The sequence below is a fragment of the Triturus cristatus genome, chromosome 2_2 (genome assembly GCF_964204655.1).
Source record: "Triturus cristatus chromosome 2_2, aTriCri1.1, whole genome shotgun sequence".
In the NCBI taxonomy this organism is placed as follows: Eukaryota; Metazoa; Chordata; class Amphibia; order Caudata; family Salamandridae; genus Triturus; species Triturus cristatus.
Window position 1 is genome coordinate 437,749,651 of NC_140582.1, and position 22,529 is coordinate 437,772,179.

Consider the following 22,529-nt stretch of genomic DNA (forward strand, 5'->3'; position numbering starts at 1 on the left):
ACACATATTTTTTGTAATTTATTATTGGGGAAAGATGTTGTATGGTTATGTCAATGCTATTTTAAAGAACTCTGGCTATGTCATGTGCTTGACATAAAGTGTTCCATGTTCTAATGTTGTTTGGTTCTAATTGGAACCTGGTTTGGCAGTTGGTGCTGGATCGAGGTTTGTGAGGGTTGTAATACTTTCTACTCTGAAATAAATCTTTGAAGGATATACAAAGACTGGACGTATACTTTATCTTAACAAACTGTAGATAAACTGGTGTTGTTGCATGAGTTAATACCCAGGTACGGGCTACCAGTTTCTCTGGAGTCAGATCGACAAACTTGTTTCAATAATGGATCCTGAGAATGATTTTACAGCATTACAGACTGAGCAAACATTACACTGTAGCTATCGGCCATATGGTTCCGGGGTAGTGGAGCAGCTCAATGGCATCATAAAGTTCAGATTAGCAAAACCCTGTGTATCAATGAAATGGGCTGATGCTTTGCCTTTGGTGCTGATGAGTCTCCGAAATATTCCTAATAGAAAGACTGGGTTATCTCCTCACGAGATCCTAATGGGGTGTGCAATGAGACTGACTGCTGTGCCTGCAAATGTACTTTTGAACATTACAGATGACATAATACTTGACTACTGCATACGATTGGCTGATGTGGTGCATTCTGTTTCACATAAGGTTGAAGCTGCCACTATAAATCCACAACATGAGCAGTGCTATGACCTTAGTCTAGGCGGCTGGGTAGTGATGAAGAAACAGGTCAGAAAGTCATGCCTGGAACCAAGATGAAAAGGCCCTTACCAGATCATCCTAACAACAAATACTGCTGTTAACTGTGGTGGATTACCAAATTGGGTGCATGTCTCCTTCACCAGAACAGTAAGAAATTCAATTTAGGAAGTAGTGTTGAACGGAAAGCACGAGTGACAGAACCATCACAACCTTCACAAGCTGTACCAGCTAAAGTTGTCCAGCAGGAAAGGCATCAACAAGGAGAAGAAAGGAGTTAAAAATGATAAGCAGTCACACCAAACCAGATTCCAGTGATCACACAAAGTGGTATTGAGGTCTCTGACAAAGAAAAAGAGACAGGAACACAAACTGAAGTGACAGTTGAGGCAGCAGGGAACAACAAAAGGATACTGGTGAAGGAACAAGTACTGGAACAAAAAGAATCATCCGAAATGTTGAATGGCCAAGAAATTCTAATCAAAGGAAGCTTAGATCGAGTGTGTCAGTGGATCAAACAACACAGACAATCGCTGAAGAGACAGTCAAGTGGTATAAGTGACGCAGAAGAAGATCAGCAGACACCAAGAAGGCTGAAGAGAGCATGAGTGCCTTGTTGAAGGTATTATGCACCTGAACAGACTTACTATTTGATGCTAGTGCTAAACATACCAATATCGGAATTGATTGACCTGAGATCAGAACTATATGAACCCCCATGATATCATAAAAAAAGACAAATTGGGAAAAAAGCTGTTTGAAAAGGTTTTCTGTAACAAAACAAAAAGTTTAAAAGGGACAATAGTAAATGGAGAGAATTGGAAAAGAATGGAATAAAAAAAGTGTTTGCTTTAATAAGATTTACTTAGGCCCAGTGTTGCTGAAGAAGAGAAGGGGTTAACATTTAGAAGAAGACAGAGTAGGGTTAAGAATGGCTATATGAGGGGGCATGGCCAATGAGCTGAAGATGTCGGACGTGTGAGCCATGTGCTCCACACAGGCCCATCACAAATTCTGAGACATCCACCGCCCTTGACTACCAAAAGCTACACCAGAGTGGCAGTAGTACAGGCACACCCCTTGGAGCCCCATTTCAAGAAGGGGAGAGCCCCCGTTGTCGAGACAGGACAGCCAGTGGCCATTAGTGAAGAGCGGTCGACAACAATGGCGGGTGGACCTTGGGCTGCTCATCACTGTAGTCCGGCCACCCATGAGGCAGAACACCCCACAGCAGTATTACAGTAGTGGATGCCTGACCCGACACCTGGGGGACAAACAACAGCACTGCCACAGCACCAGACCTGAGGTACTTGGGGTGATGCCAGATGAAATTCCCTGACAGCTCAGTGGGTGACCTCAGGGCCGGTGCCGGGCCCCTGTGGTTGGTGCAGTGTGTCGAAAAACCCAGGGGCTGCCTGGTAGACCCGCATGACCCCCCTGGTGTAGTTGGGGGTATCCGGGTCCATGGCGTGTGGTCTGCTAGAACGATGATAGACGGAAGCCTGTAGCAGCTCCTCTTACCCGACCTGCTGTGTGTTGCTGGCTCCTGCAACTGCAAAACATGGCTGAAGTCGACCTTGGTGGTCCCCCATCAGGGCGCCCTACATGCCTGATGGTGGTGCAGTGCCACCAAAAACTAATAGAAGAATATGCATCAGCCGGCGTGCGGCACTGGGGTGATGCTGTGGATTGGCCATTACTGGCAGCTTCGTGGTGCCCTATTGAAGATCTCTGGGCCTGCATCAAGGCCGAGTGAGGGGTGATTACAGGTCTTGGGAGGTAGGCTGTGGGCTGGTCCACCTTTCTGGCTCCCTCTTCCCCTCCTGAAACTGGAGGAGGCAGGGAATCATGACAAGAATGCACTCTAGAGACTGGCTATTGCCTGTAGGCCTTCTCTTGCGACAGCAGCTGCGTAGTGAGGCCCACTCCTCTGCCCCCCATGATGCAAATGAGGGGTGGCACTGTACCTTATAGAGCCTGAATGATTTCCATCTTGCGGAATGCGCAGGGAGCCTCTGGCCAGGCCTGATAGTCCGAAGAAGCTATACACCTTAACAAACATCCTCCTGCCTCCCGGATGCTTCACCTGTGTGCCTCATCCACCCAACCAAGACCTTTATGGACCACACTGCTGGCTGGGGCCGGATGCTGAGGCAGCGGACAAACACTGCTTTGACTTACTGTGGGTCCCCCCTTCTGTGCACAAGTACTGTTAGACCAAGACATGGACCAGATCACCCCATCTGCCCTGTGGAACAGGCCACAGGTAGTGGCAGCCACAATAGTAGCCACTGGTCATTGGGAGATACATTAGGCACTGCTATTCTGCCCGGGCTGGTTCCAGACCAAGCAACGTCATAGACCTTGTCCCTTGTGGTCTTGGTGGGTCGACCATGGGCTCAGGGACTCCTGTTCACCGGTAAACCTGGAGATCCAACCCAGTGTCAGAGGCCACGTGTGTTTATCCTAGATCAGGGGGACAACACCTTGGCCCTTCCACCACAAAACTGTTATACTTTCCCCCTATTGGACCCTCCCCAGATACCCCTGTGATTGACAATATGGTCTCCTATGAGGGAAACCTTAATGACTAGCACTGATGGGGAAAGTAAGGACCAAACATGGTGGGGTCCTCAAGACCTGTCACCCTGATCCCCACCTGATGAAACAAAGGAGCCTGGACCTCCACTGGATCCCAAATACCTCCAACTGGATAAAAATCTTACTGCCATTGCTGGTACCAAGGCCTCCCTTCAGCAGGACCTTAGCACGGTCTCGATAGGCCTGGCCTGCTACAGATGAATCATCACAAATTGGTGGAAGGGGCAAATAAGTAGAAACCGCAATGAGAGCTTTGAGGTTGGAACACCAGGCACTGACTCGCCAGGTGACGGAACTGACTGATAGAGTGTGGGTCCTTGAACGTCAAGCAGAAGATGCAGAAGGATGTAATTAATAAAACAATATCTGAGTGGTGAGGCTTCCTGTAGGTACGGAAAAGTAATGATATAGTGGCAAACCTTGATCACTGGCTGCAGACGGAAGTCTGCAGAGAGCACAAACAGGGGGTCCCTGCAGTGTGGCCAGTGGCAGGGTGTCAGTTGTCCCATCTTCACTGCTGCTGTACAGTTTAAATGGGCTTCCTGTCTGGAGGTCAGGGAATGAAATTGTACTGTGATGAGGGAATACAACATTCCCTGATGTTCGCAGCCAAGCTCCGGATAATGTTGGATGGGGCCACACACTTCTACGAAGACCTGGGTATGGCTTGGGGCAGCTGGAAGCCTGTACAACTGATTTGACACTCCCGTCAGAGTGACCTAAGCCTAATGCACCTTGACACAGATCAAAGAAACGCACATGTGGAGCCTCACGTGGGAGGTCTCTGAGGAAGCCATCACCATCACAGACCGAGCACGAATTGGCTGCAACCCTCCATGCAGTGGCAGAACTTGTTATGACACAGAGGTCAGAATCGTAACTGGTACCCCTTGTGAACGCAAATCTGTGCTCTCTGAGTCAGACTCTTCCTAAGTTGATGATACAGGTCTACCTGTAGTGACACCACAATCTGCTGAGGACTTGATCTAATAACTGCTGCCACTGACTCTATAGTGGGCTGGTGGTTGAGAAAAACCTTGAGATTGGGCCTGCACACATTTTAAGTTATGGGGTTGGAGGAGGTTCCCATATTGGGATCATTGCATGTGTAAGACAATGTTGATTTGTGTAGGATCCAGGACTGTGGATATGCTGAAGTGTACCTCAGGGCTGGGCTAAGTGCCTGTGAACCATGTTTGTGCGGTTTAAGTTTGGGTGGCCAGCCATTGTTGGGCTGCTCTTGGGACCGGGAGTTATTAGATGGGGGTTGTTATATTATTCCTTACAGGGACTGCTCTATATGTTGAGATGGGAAGATTGGGTTAGGGGGACTCAGGTGGTCTCGGTGGACCATACATTTTACATACTTAAATGCCAGGAAAACGCCACTCACTTACCCTCCTGTCCTGGAATATCTGGGGAATAGGTTTGGCCACCAAACACCACAACATACTCTTGTTTGAACATGAAATACCTTGAAAAAACAAGAGACAAGAGGCGTTTGGCAAAACGGGAATAGTTTGTTTAATTACACATTGCGGCCACAAGTCTATGCCAGTTACGCGCATAGGGTCTGCAGACTGTCTCAACCTACAATCAATCTGCGATGGGTTTATGTACGATTCACTGAACGCCATAATAATCCTTGTTAGGTAAGCTTTTTGCTCAACATGAACGGCCCTACACAGGAATTCCATGTCAGGGGCCCACTTTTTATTAAGGAAGACCGCCCTAGAACTGTTAAGGGCCACCCTTGGACCACAAATGGAAGCAGGAGTAGACATGTTTGTGCACTGAGTTGGGGGTTTTGCTATCTCTTCTCAGGGAAGTCTTGGGACCAAACAGGATTCTCCCCTGTGGTGTCCTTTCTGCATATTCTGTCTAGCTCAGTTTGGATATCGCTAGACTGGTTGAAAAGATATAGAGCCATTGGGTTGGTTTTGTATGAAGTCAGATTCACTACTACTCTGTGGGGTTCTACTTTGTGGGGTTGGAGTTTGGCTCTGCATAGGTATAAGTGAAGAAGGCATTTTGCTTTTTTAAGGAGGGACTACCTCTTGGGATAAGTAAAGCCTGTCTGCACCTACTGCATGTGGTATCAGTGAACAGACATAGCATGACTTGGCTGATGTCTGGGAGCCCACTGCGGTCATGCGCTACCAGGTGTTGTACAAGAGGGCACTTTGTAGTGCATGTGGGATGGTAGTGTTTGGTTTGGTATAATTGTGACATGGGAGAGATCCCTGAACAAGCACTGTGACAGTTTTGAACAGACTCAATTTAGACATGCAGTTCTTTAGCAGTGAACCTTTGAGGCAGCACCCAAAACTAACAGAGGGTACATAGAAGTGCAATAATACGTAACTTGTTATTGAAAATTGCAGGTCTTGGCATGGATCCAGGGAAGGTGCCCGTGGTCCTCTGGTGATTGGGTTTTCCCTTTTAAAAGTTCAAACAAAAGTTTGCAGTGTAAGTTTGTAATCTTGATTCGTACACTTTGGGTCCGTGCTTGGGTGTTGATTGCATCAGTTATTAGTTAGGGTTACATGGGCACCACCAGCTTTCTCTCCTGATGTGTGCACGGAGGCGCCATCGGAGGGCTGCATTTTTCAACCTACACATGCGTGGGACTGTACAAGGAGGGGGCGTGTCACTGTTGAGCATTGTTGGTATTGCAACGTGCCCCAAGATTACGTGTTTGTTTCTCTTACTTCCCTGCATGCGGTGTGTAACATGACCTTCCCTTGTGGTACCAGATATCTCAACTCCAGTTTTTCTCTAGAGACTTCTTTTGGGCTAACTTTGGGCTTCTTTTATTGGTTTTTGGGTGTTTCCCTGGGCCTCACGCAATCTGTTACTTCATTTATCGTGAGTCGGAGGGGGCGGAAATGTATTCTGTGGCCCCCATGTAAGGCTTGGTACATTTGTTAGTTGCGAGGCCTGATCATGGATGGCACATTCGGTGTTCTATTCTTGCCTGGAGCTGCAGTGGACACTGGGGATCCCCCCTCTACCAGGCACCACCCTCTCCCTCGGACCACATCCTGCTTCCTTTCAGCGCATTTTGACTTGCTGTTTCTGGCTTGTGGCTAGGGACTACTGACATGCGTGCATGTACAGTCACTATTTTGAAGGCATATGGGACAGAGGTCAGACTTCAGAAATTGGAAAAACTTGCTGGGAACATAAGAATGTGAAGAGCTTGGGGCAAGGCCAAAAACCTTCCCCAAAGTGCAGAATGATGATGATGATGATGAACTGGGATTGCACCAGCAATTCTGGGGTGCCTGGCTACTCTGATGAATCCCACCCCACCTAAGGGCTTAGACCCGATATTATGTGGACGCCTGGCCATTTATTGCTTCTTGTGCATCTTCTACGAGCTCAGTGCTATCTACAGATACATCAAACAATTCAATATGAATATTTCATCAAAACAAATACCAATGCATGTGAAGGGTTTCAACATGCATTGGTTTCAAAGTGCATTGTCAACAAAACAGTATCTGAATGATACTGAATTTTGCCATCAAATACAGTTTGTGAGAGGTACCCTCATATATGGTAAAATACAATGTTTATGACAAACTTTGATCAACTTTTGTACAAAATACAGTTGGCAATAATTAACAGCACCATAAAATCACATATACATTACATCAATCTCAACAAAAACTGACAGAGACGATGACATTGTAAAAAATCTCTTATCCCACGTGTGTGCATGCTATCCTGTGATGAAGGGAAATTCTGCGGTGTACATGGATCTAAGTGAGCCTGATAGTCTGCCAATATTGGCTCCAGGAGATAGTAATAGCAATAGTTTGCTTAAAAGAGGGAATAACTGAAAAACCCCAAATCCCTCTTGGCCACATACAGTTACACCTAGTTTCCCAGGTTCAAGTCAGATTGCAGTCTGTAGATCAGACCTTAGCTCTAATTGTTCTGTGGTCCATAGTGGTGAATCGTTATACAGCATCCATCCCTGATACACCACTTTGTTGCTAAAGTATTTTGTCAAGTGTAGTATGTAAGATGCCTACTAAGGCCTAACATTAGTAATTCCTCATCAAGACCTGCTTCACTCTCCATATGTTCATGACTTATAGGTCATGCATGGCACATTGAAGCGATCTCAACATAGAGTTCTCAGCCCTATTGGAAGGTGGGTGTCTATCATTACTACCATTCCAGATGCAATTGAAATTGCCTGCTCTGATCATATATTGTATAATCAGATGCAAATGCATGCCTACTGTCCAACTTATAGTAAGCATCAAACCTCTGGGTCAGTTTCATTGAGGGGTAATGTCAAAAGAGTACCTGGAGCACTCCAGGTCTAGGCAGCATTGGAGCAGGATGAGCCTGAAGAGTGATAAACCTGACCATCCAAATGATCAAAATGTTGCCCCTTTGTTCTATCATTAAGTGTGTGCCTGCAGAAATACTATTTTCATGGCTGTTTAAGGGAGGATGATACCTTCTGCCTCTTGACATGATAGTTCAGACCTCTGACCTTCCTTGTCTGAGGTTTTGCATATCTTTTCATAACATCGTGTTCTGCACATGGTCATTCATGACCCCTGCCCAGATCTTACAGCCTTGTAGGTAATCAGTACATTGTTTATGCTCACATCCCTATCCACTCACCATCCTCTCAAAACTGAACCCATTCATACCCGAACGACACTGCAATTGATGCCCATGGGTGACACCAGCAGACACAATGTGCTAAGACATTTCATGCCCCATTTTCATCCCCACCCCATCTTTCCATTCAAACCAACATTCCTATAAACTCTGGCAGGGCACACAAACCGTATACTCCCCGCAAAGCAACCTTAACAATTAGGCAGCACAAAAACAAAGTGTCATAGCATCCTGTCACTCAGAGCCTATCCCCCAACTCATACTTTGCACCAGAGGGACATGCAGCAGTCACCATCTCTAATGCCAAACATCAGCCAAAGGAGGCTTGTGGTACCGGAACAACTACTACATCCCAACAACCCTGTATCGCAACATGCAACCTGTCAGCTATATACTGCACCTTTGGCGCAAGTGCATGGCCCCCTTTAACAGTAGATTGGCCACCCATAAAGCCTGCTGAGGTCTTCCCTTGGTGTCCTCAACACTCAGTGCCAGCACTGAGTTTTGAAATGTTTCTTGTAACATCTACGTCTAGCTAAAGAAGGGCTATTTCTCCAGTTGTTTGCTTCTTTCCACCCAAACCACCCTGTCAGAAACCTTGCACATTTACCCACAGCAAGTGCAGATCCAAGTCCACTTCATTAATGCAGAGTGCTTGTCTCCAGTGAGATCTGGGGTTCTCTTATTGCTTGTAAACATTGTGTATGATTTCTTTGGTTAGTGCTACAGAAGCAACAATCTGTATTTAGTCATCTAATGTACAATTTCTGGCTAGCTGATTCTCGGACACTCTTGTATGTTTGGCTATCTTGGTATTTTTAGTCTATTGTACTTGTTTAGTTTGGGCCATATTGAACCACTTTGATGTTAAATCTCTGTCATGAATACCTCACCTCTCATACCCTGGTCTGTCTGTGTTGTATATTTCCGATTGTCATCATTGTTTTCCAATTAGGCAGGTGCCATGTACTCTGCTATTTACATTGTTTTGCATGCTCTGCTGAGCTTTTAATCTAAAAGGGAAGCAGTGCACTTTAGGTTTTGTGCTCTGTATACAAGTGTGTTAAATAAAGTACAAGTGCCTGGATTTTATGTTTAAACAACTTGTCCTGCTGAGCAATCAATAAAATACCTTAATTTCCTGCCAGAGTATTGGGTATTTTGTTTTGCTTGTACAATGACCGCTGACTAATTATACACAGAACTCCATTGCCCAGCAGACACCAGGGCCCCAGGAGGTGGTCCCTGCAACATTGGAAGCTGTTCCTGCTTGTCCCATGTTGGACTAAAAAGTGAAAGGTTTTCTCCTGCAGCACGGAATTGAGCAACACTAATGGGCAGGACTCCAGTGCCCAGCAGACACCAGTGCCCCAGGAGGCAGTCTGTGCAAAAGTAGCAACTGTTCTGCTTGTCCCACGTTGACGCTATAAAGCCTGATGTTTTCTCCCACAGCGCAGGATGCGCACGTGACATGGCTGGGCAAAGCCCGGGCCAAGGACGGGTCACTTTGCACTCATCCCCAGCTGGACAATGCTGGGCTGGGCCTGGGTCACCCCTCTTGATTTTTCAACAGAGGGGCTATATATTATGAGGTACTTTGTTAAGTTTATTGCCTGATATTTGTGCCATGTTTTGAAAGCCACAATTTTTTCCTGCTGTTGTTTTGGCCTCAGGAGAAGCCTGTTTTGCCGTACCTTGTCCCCCTTTGATGCACCCAGACAGTGTTTGTTAGGTTTTGCAAAATTTTGGTGCTATACTTGAACTTTTGGCAAAAATATTATTGCAACACTACAATGGGAAAGAGGAAAGCAGGGGAAGGGGCGCCTTTATCTTCTAAAGCTAAAAAGAAGTCTTGCCATCGGCTGCTTGCAACTGTGTATTGGACTGCATTGACAATCTTATCACAGAGTGTGTGGTAATTGTAAATCCTGCTCCACCCCAAAGTGGCAATTCTCCCCCAGCTGTGGCCCCCAAGCATATTCCCAAAATGTTTCATAAAGTCAACAGGGGACATGGATTGTTGTCTGAAGTAACATCATGTGAATCTGAAACTCCTTGGGCAGAAGATAATGTTGCCGCAATTGAATGCCGAAATAGTTTCATGATTCTTTGTCCTGATATTGATGTAAATTAAGGGTCCTTTAGTGATGTTTCTAGAACCCCTACACAGGAATGTTATTTTATGTTCTGTTGTTTAATGGGTGTCATAGGGGAGTTAAGGGATCAGATTGTGTCTCTGATGGAGGTGGTAGTGAGTTTTGAGGAGAAGAAGAAGACGAATAGTGCAATTGCCTCTGGGGATTTGAAGCATGAAAGGTTGGATACACATGTGATTAATAACCATGGGTTCCCTCATGATAAGTTGTATTTCAAGCCATTGTCTAGGGAAACCCTCGCTACATTTCATAAACATGTTGCACCTCCAAATCTCAGGTTTAGATTCTACCATGTGGACGTCGTATGGTGCCAGGGGGAATGATTTTTCTAGGAGGGCTATGGGAGATGGTCTAGAGGGGATACCAAGGCCACCATTACAGAGGTGCCACCCCTCTGGCAATTTCCACCAGCTCTGTCCTAGTTGGGTGGTGAGAATGGTCGTTACATATCCAGCCAACTGGGGCATTCAAAGGCACAAATCTTTCTTACCAAGCAAACACAAGGAGATGATGGACGGATTTCTGAAACTTTTAAAACACTCACCCCTAGTTTCAGATCTGGGTTGAATCCATCATCATTCTTTAGCTCACTTTGCCACCCCAGTTCAGACACAGCTATATGCAAATCAGTCTTGACCCTGTAACTCATGGGAACAGTCCAGACCGAACTGCCAAGCCATGTCTTTCTTACCAGAAACAAGCATCCTGGGACCGGTTTTGGGCTAACAGCCCTCATCAGTCAGGCTAGCTTGGATCCAGTGACAAAGTGAGGAAGGGACCTACGTTTGGGCATACCCTGCCAACTTAGGGCGAACAAAGCAAACACAAGGAGATGATGGCTGGAGTGCTGAAACTTTTCAAACACTCACCCCCAGTCACAGATCTGGGTTGAATCCATCATCATTCTTTAGCTCACTTTCCACTCCAGTTCAGACACAGCTATATGCAAATCAGTCTTGACTCTGTTCCTCATAGGAACAGTCCAGACCGAACTGCCAAGCCATGTCTTCCCTGGACCGGAAACAAGCATCCTGGGACCGGTTTCAGGCTAACAGCCCTCATCAGCCAGGCTAGCTTAAATCCAGTGGCAAAGTGAGCAAGGGACCCACGTCTGGGCATACCCTGCCAAATCTGTGCGAACAAAGCAAACACATGGTAAAGACTGATTTGCATATAGCCGTGTCTGAGCTGGGGTGGCAAAGTGAGCTGAAGAACAATGATGGATTCAACCCAGATCTGTGACTGGGGGTGATTGTCTGAAAAAAATGTCAGTGCTTCGTCCATCATCTCCTTGTGCTTGCTTTGTTCGCCCTAAGTTGGCAAGGTATGCCCAGACATGGGTCCCTTGCTCACTTTGCCATTGGATTCAAGCTAGTCTGGCTGATGAGCGCTGTTAGCCCGAAACCGGTCTCAGGATGCTTGTTTCCAGTCCAGGGAAGACATGGCTTGGCAGTTTGGGCTGGATTGTTCTCATAAGGCACAGGGGCAAGACTGATTTGCATATAGCCGTGCCTGAACTGGGGTGGCAAATAAGCTAAAGAATGATGATGGATTCAACCCAGATCTGTGACGGGGGTGAGTGTCTGAAAAAATGTTCAGCGCTCCGTCCATCATATCCTTGTGTTTGCTTTGTTCGTCCTAAGTTGGCAAGGTATGCCCAGATGTGGGTCCCTTGCTCACTTTGCCACTGGATTCAAGCTAGCCTGCCTGATGAGGGCTGTTAGCCCGAAACCGGTCTCAGGATGCTTGTTTCTGGTCCAGGGAAGACATGGCTTGGAAGTTCCGGCTCGACTGTTCCCATAAGGCACAGGGTCAAGGCTGATTTGCATATAGCCGTGCCTGAACTGGGGTGGCAAAGTGAGCTAAAGAATGATGATGGATTCAACCCAGATCTGTGACGGGGTGAGTGTCTGAAAAAATGTTCAGCGCTCCGTCCATCATCTCCTTGTGTTTGCACTAATATTTCTTACATCAGTCCCCAGGTTGCCTGACGGTAGTAAGGAAGATCATGAGTCACACATAAACAAAGTTATACACTGGTTTCAGGCTGTTTGCCAGTGCCATTACATCATAAGAAGTGATAGTGTGGGTGCTGAAAGATTGTTAAGCACAATGGTGAAAAATATTGTTATGGTCTTCCACAGGCATGTAGTGAATGGTCTTATGGTTATGGACGCTTGAACCACTTCCCAGACCAAAACTCGAATTGAGATCAAATATCAGAATCGGGAAATGGGTGATAGAAGTCCTGACAAATGGATCTTTTCCTTGACTGGCTATACCCGCTGTTGTTATTTATGTAATTGAAATAGCAGCCCTCCCTGCTCCCTCATGCCCAAAAATGTCTTTGATCACTTACAACTAGTGAGCCAGTCCTCTGCAGCTAGGTGAAAGTCAGCAAGTTCTGGTGTTACATGTTTTGGGTCTGATGGGTGTTCACTTATTTTTCATGAGCAGGTTGTCTCTGTCTCCCCAACTCTGGATGTAGAGCCAGTAGTTGATGATTGCATTTTATGCGCCCAGCCAAATGTATTACCTTTGAAATTCTTGTCATGGAATGTTGCTGGAATTTCAAAACAGCTCCCCGATTTGGAATGGGTAAATTTCATTGATTCCCATGATGTTTGTTTCTTTCACGAGACTTGCTCTTTGTCTCCCATCAATAGATGAGGGTGCATGTCTGTGAATGTAAATGCAATTTTGAGTGGGACGGGTAGACCCTTAGTAGGGCTACGGAACTGGATCAAAACTTCTCTACAACGCCAAACAAAAGAATATTCATTTCAATTCTCCAGATATGATGGCAGTGGCGCTTAAGCTATCCTCAGGTATGGTTTTAAATGTTTGTAATGTTTATAATAGAGTGAGCCCTAGACCAGGCAAGTAGGTGGTTCTTAACACCCTTGAGGCGGCAATCACAGAACAAATGAGGAGGGGTTTTGCTCTGGTGGCAGGAGATTTTAATTCAACATTTGAACCACAGATTGATAATCATCCTGAACTGACAGTAGATTTTGATAGTCAGCGGGGTATCCCCCAGCTGGATCTGCCTCAGGTATGCTGGTCCCCAAAAGCTGGTCAGGTATTGGTCCTAACACTCAACTTTGATTAAGAGCAGCACATGGCAGGACACCATCTGATTGTTTAGCTAAAATGACATATATCAGAACTGAATATAAGAGCCGGATTGACTATTTTCTGGTAGATGTGAAGCTATGGCCACATCTAATAGGCATGGAAGTGGTAGATAGACTCAATAGTGATCATCATGCACTAACCCTAGCCTCGACTGACAAATTTAGGCTAACTTCAGCTTTGAAGGGGCCTTAAGATTTGGGGTATATTTTTGTATCTAGCAACCATAAAAACATTGTCAACATCATCTCTCAAGGCAGCACTCTCTAGAGTAGTCTCGGAAGTGGAGTTCCTTTCATCCCTTTCTGACTTTACCAGGTGTGAGGCGTTGGATTGAGGCACACTGAACCTTTTAAACAGATCAGGGAATCACTAGGAAAAATATCATAAGGAGAAGTGTGATTGTCCAAGACAAACCCATGGTACAATTGTTCCTGTAGGTCAGCAAAAAGTAAGCTTTTAGTTGCAGCGAAATCTAATATATGTCATAGTATATTTAGTAGTTGGGCCAGATATAGGCATTCCTTGTCTAGGACAAAGAAGGAGTGGGAGGATAAACTGTGGCTAACCCTGCATGAAGCCATGATCTCAAAGAATAGCCATACCTTTTGGCGCCTGCCGTCCACATGTACAACTGGTATGCAAACCTCGTTGGATCTTTGTGTCCAACCAGATGACTGGGTTAGTCATTTTAGTAAGTTATACTCCAATAGTGGAGCAGTAGACGAGGATGATAAACTGAGTCAATGTGCTTCAACTCAGGAAGACATCAATACTCTTGTTTTTACCTTAACTGAGACCGTAATGCCATCAATTCATGTATCCATGCCCGTGCCGCGGGTCAGGGCAGGATTCCAAACAAACTATTTAAAGCCAACACAGAGGTCAGGGACCCTATATAAACATTCTATTGAATGCAATATTTTCGGGTATCGAGATTCCATCATTGTGGAAGATCGCCGATATCCTGCCGATATATAAGAAGGGGGACCGGGCTAACCCAGCAAATTATTGCCCTATTAGGCTGACTGATTTGCTACAAAAAATATTTTGCAAACAAGTACTGATTCACCTTCAGAAATGGATTGCTGAGGATGTTATTTTATCTGACCTCCAGGCAGGTTTTAGAACAAGTATCAGTATCATGGATTAGGTCCTCTGTTCTTGTGTATATATTGGCGTGAGGTATCACTCAATGGGGGAAAACTGTATATTGCTTTTGTAGATCTGCGCACAGCTTTAGATCATGTCCCCCGAGCGAATATGTGGAATGTATTGGAAAACCTGTGTATTACCCACCTCCTATTGAAAAGTCTGATGAGACTACATGTGGCTAAGAAGGCACAGGATCGATGGGGAATGGATAGACAGCTTACAGATCCCTTCAGGTTGGTACAAGGTGTCGGACGGCTGTGTTTTAACCCCCATCCTTTTCTCCCTGTATATAAATGGGGTGATTGACCATATTAGTAAAGAGGGGTGTGATACGGCGAGACTTGGGGGAAGGAAGGATCCGACCCTCCTTTTTGCCAATGATATTTTAGCGATTTCAAAAACACCCCAGGGACTGCAACTGCTCTTGGACACTTTTTCATCATTCTGTGCTGAAAGGGGCCTTGAGCTAAAAGGCACCAAAGCAAAATGCATGTTTTTCTCCAGGGCTAGTCACTTCCACTGCAAATAGTAAACAAGGAAACCCAAAAAGTCAGACGGGACCAAGGGTAGACATGTATTTTAAAGGAACAACAGTCCCATGCAAGAAAGATGAACAAAAGGGTAGTCACAATTTCTAAAATGAGAAACCGGAGTACAAGGGAGCAATTAATGCAATTTAATGAATGATAATACTTCAGGATGAAAATTCACAAGACAAAATAAACACAAAAATAAGTGAACTAGCCGTGCGGAGGTTAAAAGGGAAATCAGCCGATTTCCTTAACCCAGGCTTGTGACTTAAAAGGTGACTTTGGTGAGGGGTGAGAATATATAAAAGTCAGATCAACATCTCATACTCAAATGACAAATATAAAATAAGGAATGAGTTTAGAGACGACGGTCGACGACGTTTCGATCCCCAGCCAGGTAGTGGGATCTCTTCAGGACAAAAATATTTTTTTTAATGTTGCCTGAGAAGTAGCGTGGTGGCCGTAGAGCTGTGGCAACGGCAAGGTGTGGGGATGCCAAACTGGCTATCCTAGGTCAGGGGCGATGGGGCACAATCAATCAGTGGGCGCAGGGACCCGGGGGTACGAGGAGACGTACCCGGGCCGAATAACGAAGAAGAGAGTGTCCTCTGGTGGATCTGGCAGAGCTAGCAACCAGGTCGAGAAGCTGCATGCGGCGATCAGCGATGTGCGGACAGCAGCGCCGAAAATCGGAACCCGGGGTCAGTGGTTCCAGGATCCGTTGGGCAATTCCAGGGAAAAGGTCCTAACTCGCAATGGAGAGGAGCAGAGAGGCAGCCGGAGCTCGAATCAGCGGTCCGTACCGCGTGGGCTGTGAAGGCGAAATGCAAGAGAGCCGGGATCGGTGGGCAAAGAAGCAGGTTTGCCCCACCAGTACAAAAGAGATTCATTTAATTAATGTTTTGAGCGGCCAAGGAGAATCGAAACTGCCAACAACTTTACAAATTGGGCCTACGATTCAGGCAACTTAAACTAAGCATGGTTACATTGCACAAATATAATTTCATTCTGCACATTAAATATACAGGAATTATGAATGTTTCTAATACATGTAAAATCCTAAATGAATATGCACCCTACATTTCCATGTGAGGATAACGTTGATTAAATGCATCTTAATAATCGTAAAACACTGCAAATGATGAAAATACATGTGAATGCGTTTGAATCAAGAGTATATTGCACCCATATAATTTAGAGTGCAGTAAACGCTCTATCACCTGCTGCCCTTGTTTCCTGCCAGAGTGTCTGGTAATTTGCTTTCCTTTGTACAATGACTACTGACTAATTAAGGCCTTCCTTTTCTGCCCGTTTCCTGTCAGAGACTGTCTTCTGATTGGCAAGTTGCATTCTCCACATGCAAGCTATAAATACCACATTTAAAGTGTGGCCACCTGCTTGGCTTTCTAAATCCATCTTTAGAGAAAGCTGTGTCTCCAGCCAGCACCGTCCAAGGGTTCCGAGCCCCTCTGCCTTTGACAAAAGCAACTCAGACACTGTTGCCTGGAAGATTGTGGCTTGCAACCTCTCTTGGAATCCTGTGCCTTCAAGCCGACTTCCTACATCTTGAACCCTAGAACCTGGTCATTCAGCCATCACTGCCATCCCTCCCTCGCCTTGACAACGACCATCATTCTCTCACTTTCACTCAATGCTCCAGCTACGTTGGTCCACTACACAGACCTCAGATTAGTGCACTAGCCCGGCTCCTCTCGTTTTCTTTTTTTTTTTCAAAGACACCCTTACAATTTGAATTTAAACAAGGAAGTTTTATCAGAAGAAAAAGAAAGAAGGGAAAATTGCGGGAGTTGTGTGAAGTAAAAGACAGTTAATAATATTGTTATAATCAGTGAAGAAACTAAAAATACACACTTTGACTTTAGTGCAGGGGTCAGGGTTTAAAGGACTCCCACATGGACATTCAGTAATTCTTGTTTTGATACTTTCTCAAGGACTCACACCGAAATAAACTCTTTAAAATAACCATTTTTGAGCAAGAGCAATTTTTTCACCTAAGAGTAACTTCACCTTACAGAGAGTTGAAAAGTAAACTCAATGGTGGTGTCCACAAGAGCGTTTAGAGATTGTGGAGGTAAACCACAAATAACTGAACGGGGGTAAGAGAAGTATACTCAAGCAGATTGTAAAGCATTCATGTATGGTTGCCTAAAGTGATTGTATTCTTTTGTCATAGAGTACCTCTGCTGTAAGAAGGAATATGCCTTACCACTAGAACTTGAAGGGTCCTACTCAAAAAGATCAACATACTCCCATCAATGTTTCCACGGGAGCTCCAGGTACACCAGAATCATCTTCTTTCTCTCTCTCTCTCTCTCCCTCTCTCTCTCTCTCTCTCTCTCTCTCTCTCTCTCTCTCTCTCCTCTCTCTCTCTCGCGCTCTCTGTCTCTCTCCTCTCTCTGTTTCTCTCTCTCTCCCTAACACATGATGCCCCAGAGTCAGTCATTAATATCAGTCATCTCTTATCATACTGAGGATTAACCTCAAGAAGTGGTGGGAAAGTTTAGCTTCAGCAGAAGTGCAGGGAATTCAGTTGAGTAGCCCTTGGAGTAACACCGTCTCAGCTTCTTCTCATGCTGGGAGACAGATCACAATGCCACTGAGAGCACCATAAAAAGTAGAGTACGCAACTAAACATAGGCAGGGCACTGCCTCAGTCCTAGACCATGACAGCCTCTGCTGAAGAAGTACTTTTCTACTGGCTTTTGTGGACACCTCTTGCTCGTATCTATATTGATATTTGATGTAAGTATACTGTATGACCCAGGGCCAAAAACATTGAAAAAACTCAGAAAGTCACTGAGTAATGTCTCCTATGTGCAATTTATTTACTTACTACGCTTTTCTTGTGCTGTGTATAATGCAACAACTTACCCCCAAAAATTATTTCTGAGGTTGAGTCTATTTTAATGTGTGATGATAACTTGAAAATTACAGCGGATGCGAAAATGTCCAAATTGCATAATGACGTTTTATGAGTTGCATTCATTTGAAAAGATACATGTGTATATGTGAAATGCATATGACAGTTCTAAAAACTGTCACTTCATTGCTGTCTTGTTTGTTTAATGTAGGAGAGCTGTGCTCAGGTATTTTTACTGCATATTTATGTGTGTCTTGGTAGACCGAAAGAATGCTATAAAATTACATATGTGTTGCAACAAGAACATGTAAAGAATACCTCTATAAATAGAGATTTTCAGACTGAATTCAACATAGCAACAGGGACGTAATGCTGATGTTATCTCCTAGTGCTTTACTTCATCCACGCTAACTGGGTTCCACGTGTCCCACAAAAAACTCATGTCACCTGTTGCTTGTGTGCATAAATGTGGGCTCATGAATCAACTTATGCCATCAGGCGGGCCTGACGGGTTCGGGGACCAGCGGGCCGGGGTATGGCAGGGGCACAGGATCGCAGGCAACTTCACTCATGAGGACGGCATCTGCCTCGTGGTGTGGTGAGAGGTGCCACCCTGGCAGAGACGTTGGGCTTTCCAGAAGAGGACCACACCCAGGACTACGTGATTTTTATTCACACCCCTACGCTGGCCTGGCGTATGCCGGGCCATCCCTCTCCACTCACGCTTATAGGGGGGACGTAACAGGCAATATTTCCACGAACTCCCCCACTGTCTGGGGTGACATGGTTGCGTCCACTGTCCACTACACTACATACACCAGAGGTGTATGTCGCCATGGATATGGGTGTGTTCGGCATACTGCGGTCTGTCCAGCACATCTCTGCCACTCTTGGCATTGTGTACTTTCCCAATGATGGTTCTCCTGCATTCGTCACACATGCCTGGTTGCCACTTCTCCCCACATTTGGCTAGTGTGTGGCTGAGGTGCCATGCCGTTGATGGCTCATGTTCACGGCTTGCCCAGGTTACCATTGTGAGTTGTTCTGTCATGTCTGGTGGGTGGGCATGTTGTTTTGCATCTTGGTTGTGATTTTGTGACATGCCCATTGCCAGGGTTGTGAGTTGCATGGTTGTGGAGTTAAGGTGAGTGGGGTGTTCATTTGGAACTTGCCAAGGGGCTGAGCATTTCCCTTTCTGCCATCCTGGGAACGCTGGTTGCTGATGGACTGTCGGAGGATGAAGGAACCATGCACACTGGCTGGGTATTTGGAGGCGATCCTGCACATTGTGTTCGCAGTATGGGGACTGGGGTACCAGGCTGATGGTGATGTGCAGGACAGGTGTGAGGCTCATCCGACTCTGGCGGGTGTTGGTTGGGGGATACCAAGGGCCAACAGGTGCAGCACAGCCAGCAGCTTTGTGTGGGGTGGGTTGTTGGTTGTCCGCTGTGTTGGTGCCATCGTCCTGTTGGGCGATGTTGGTCAGGATGCGTTCGATGGTTGTCCTTTTGTGCCGTTAGTGGGCAATGACATTGTCAGGTGTTGGGTCTGTGAGGCTGGTGCGTTTCCAGGGGGTCAGCTGTCTTTGTCTGCGCAGCCTCTGTGGTGGTCCGGGGGAGTGCCGGGTGTGTCTTGAGGTCCCGGGGTGGTGGCGGTGGGTGTCCAGGCCGCAAGACCAAAGGCTCCGTGGCATCTGTTGCCCTTCCGATGTGGCTGTGGGCTGGACTCCCTTTTATGGTGGAGGCTGTGGTACGACTTTGCACCAGGTCAGAGCAGGTGTTATTTTCCTGCTGCTAACGCGCCTTATCTCTTGTTTTGTGTTCTTATCGCAGTTCTTGCTGGTCGTTGTGAAAGTTGTGGAGTGGTGTTGGCGCGGCTTTTTGCATGGGAACGTCTACTCTGAATCTCATTAGCGATAGTTGCGGGGGTCATCTGTGACAAAGTTTTTTGCAGCTGATACTGCGGGTAAACTGGTGCTGTGGGATGTTAACACCAGCTTGTGATTGGGGCGAGAAGTTTTTTGCAACTTTGGCTGTGATTAAGTGCCATTAACTCGGCGATAGATCCTTGTGAAGTTATTTCTCCCAGAATGGTAACTCCTACTGAAATAGCACAATTCAAATTTACGAGTGCTTCGGATCCCAGAATTCTTGGAGTCAAAATCTCCAGACCTGATAATTCTGGGCTGGAAACATTGGACATCCCAGAGAAGCTGTAGGAGCTGGGGCTGAAAGAAGCAGCATTCCACAGTCCTGTTTGCTGCCTGCTGCAGCCCTGTGGAAGTAGTTAATGCCAGTGGTGGTGTGGTGATGTAGTGGTTCGATTTTTGATATATCATGGAATGCAGCGATGTCATGAGGAGCTGCAGTCTAAGTATGTCAGTCATCTCAGGGGGGCCCTGCTGTATGGACGCATATCTTGTTTGCTAATAAGCATATTGTAATATCCGCTTTTCTCTTCCTCTTTTTTCTCTCCTTTCCTGTGATCTTCTTTATATTTCTTCTCGTTCTCTGTCATCTAGAATCTTTAGTCGAGTGCGCGATTCTATTCCTGCGCTTCCGACTGAACGGACACCTTCGCTGTGGGTCCTGCTACATTGTATCCTGATTTCTACTGTTTTCAAGAATAAAGAATTCTCCAGGATAATCTTTGAGACTGTGTCGCTTCCTTCACGTCGCTACATAATTTGGTACCAGGAGTGGGGCAAGAAGAGAGGAAAACAAAACGCTCCCATTTCGTTCCTGATCGCCGCCACTCACGCTACTTCTCCTGCAACACTAGCGATATTACTTTCCTGTGTTAACCACATTCAGGACCCACAAGCCTCAGGTGTGTTAAAAACGTTATTGTTTATCTTCATTATACGGCTCTCTTCGCAAGCTTCAACTATCGTTTTTACTTGCTCAAGCCAGCGCGTCTTTTGATTTCTGCTCGCGTCTTGTCTATGACGCTTCACTTCCTGCGTCAGTGCCTCCAAGGCAACCAGGGCAGCGCTGCAACATAGTTTCTAGCGAACGCTGCCACACTGACGAAATCTTAATTGTGACGTCTCTTCAGGATGATTCTACCAGGATTCCTTGATTACTAAGGAGTTCTCTTTTCCTCCTCACTGTGACGTTCCCTCAGTATGACGCTGCCTGCATTTCCTGATTACTAGGAAATTCCTTTACGCATTGTGACGCGCTCATTGTGACTCTCCACATTATGATATGCTGATTTTCATTACAGCTCTTCACTGAAGCTACTTTAGCATTGATTTAAGCTGTGGGAGTTCCACTCCAGCTATATTTTATTTTCATAATTTTCTTCTGCTTCATATTCACTAGAACTTGAAGGGTCCTACTCAAAAAGATCAACATACTCCCATCAATGAATCACTAAATACACTCAAAATTATTATTATTATTGTTTTTTCTTTGCAACTGCATTTTGCCATGACGTCTTCTGACAGTGCTTTACATCCTCCACCATTCCTACCTAAACCAGGCAAGCCTGAAATTCTGTGGAAACAAAGGATCCATATTTTTGAAAACTACCTTGTTGGAATTCATGGTTCAGAGTATTCTCCAGCAAGAAAGAATGCTCTTTTCTACAATCACCTGGGTGTTGCTGCACAAAAGATCTTTGATAACCTACCTCCTTTTCGACGGTCTACTGGTGATGGCACCTGGAACGTTTATATTGAAGCCAAAGAAAGACTTAACCCCTTCGACGCTCATGACGGAGCGGTTCCAACATGAGCGTCAGTTGCGCTGTGCGCATGACGGAACCGCTCCGTCATGGCCCCGCCCGCGCACAGAACCTTCAGCACGGCGCGGAAATCCGTACCGCGCTGAAGAGGTTAAAGAACAGTTCTCTGAAGAACCCAACGTTCTTTTGGAAAGACACAGTTTCTTTAAACGTAAACAAGCCAGTGATGAGTCAGTTGAAGATTATGTAGCTGCCCTTCCTATTCTGGCTTCTACCTGTGATTTCGCTAATTGTGTAGACATTTGCATCAGAGACCAATTTGTTTTCAATTGCTTTTCAAATAAAATGCAAGAACGTCTTCTTACTTGTAGTAACCCTTCTCTTTCAGAAGTAATCGATATTGGCAAAAGTATTGAACGTTCTATAATTTCTTCCCAAGCATTATCAGGTCAAGAAGGTCATTCTCCCATATCTTTTGTTTCAGATAATTCTGAATTCTCTACTCCCATTTCTGCCATCAGAGTTAACAAAGAAGTTTTTAAACGCAGGTTTTGTTATCGCTGTGGTTCTAAAAACCACATCGCAAACTTTCCTTCTTGCCCTGCCTTGGGAAAAAAATGCAGTAAATGTAAAAAACAGGTCATTTTCGCGAATTTTGTAGATCTCGTCATTCTTTTCCTAATGTTAGGATTCACAATGTGGAATTGCAATCTCCTTCTACCTCGACCTGCAATTCATCTGTCTCTGACTGCACTAGTAATTTTACTAATCTCCTTCTCTCCCTCGATGAACCTTTGACTGCAATTGAGTATGAGAGTCCCCTCTGCCAAGCCTTCATTAATGGGAAATCCTTACAAGTCATGGCAGACTCTGTAGCTCCCACACCGTACTGGCTGATACCACCTTCTATACTTTATGGGGCCATTCCATTGCCCTTCAAGCTCCCGATATTTCTCCCAAAGCTTTGGTGAGAAGGACATTGATCTCCTTGGTTT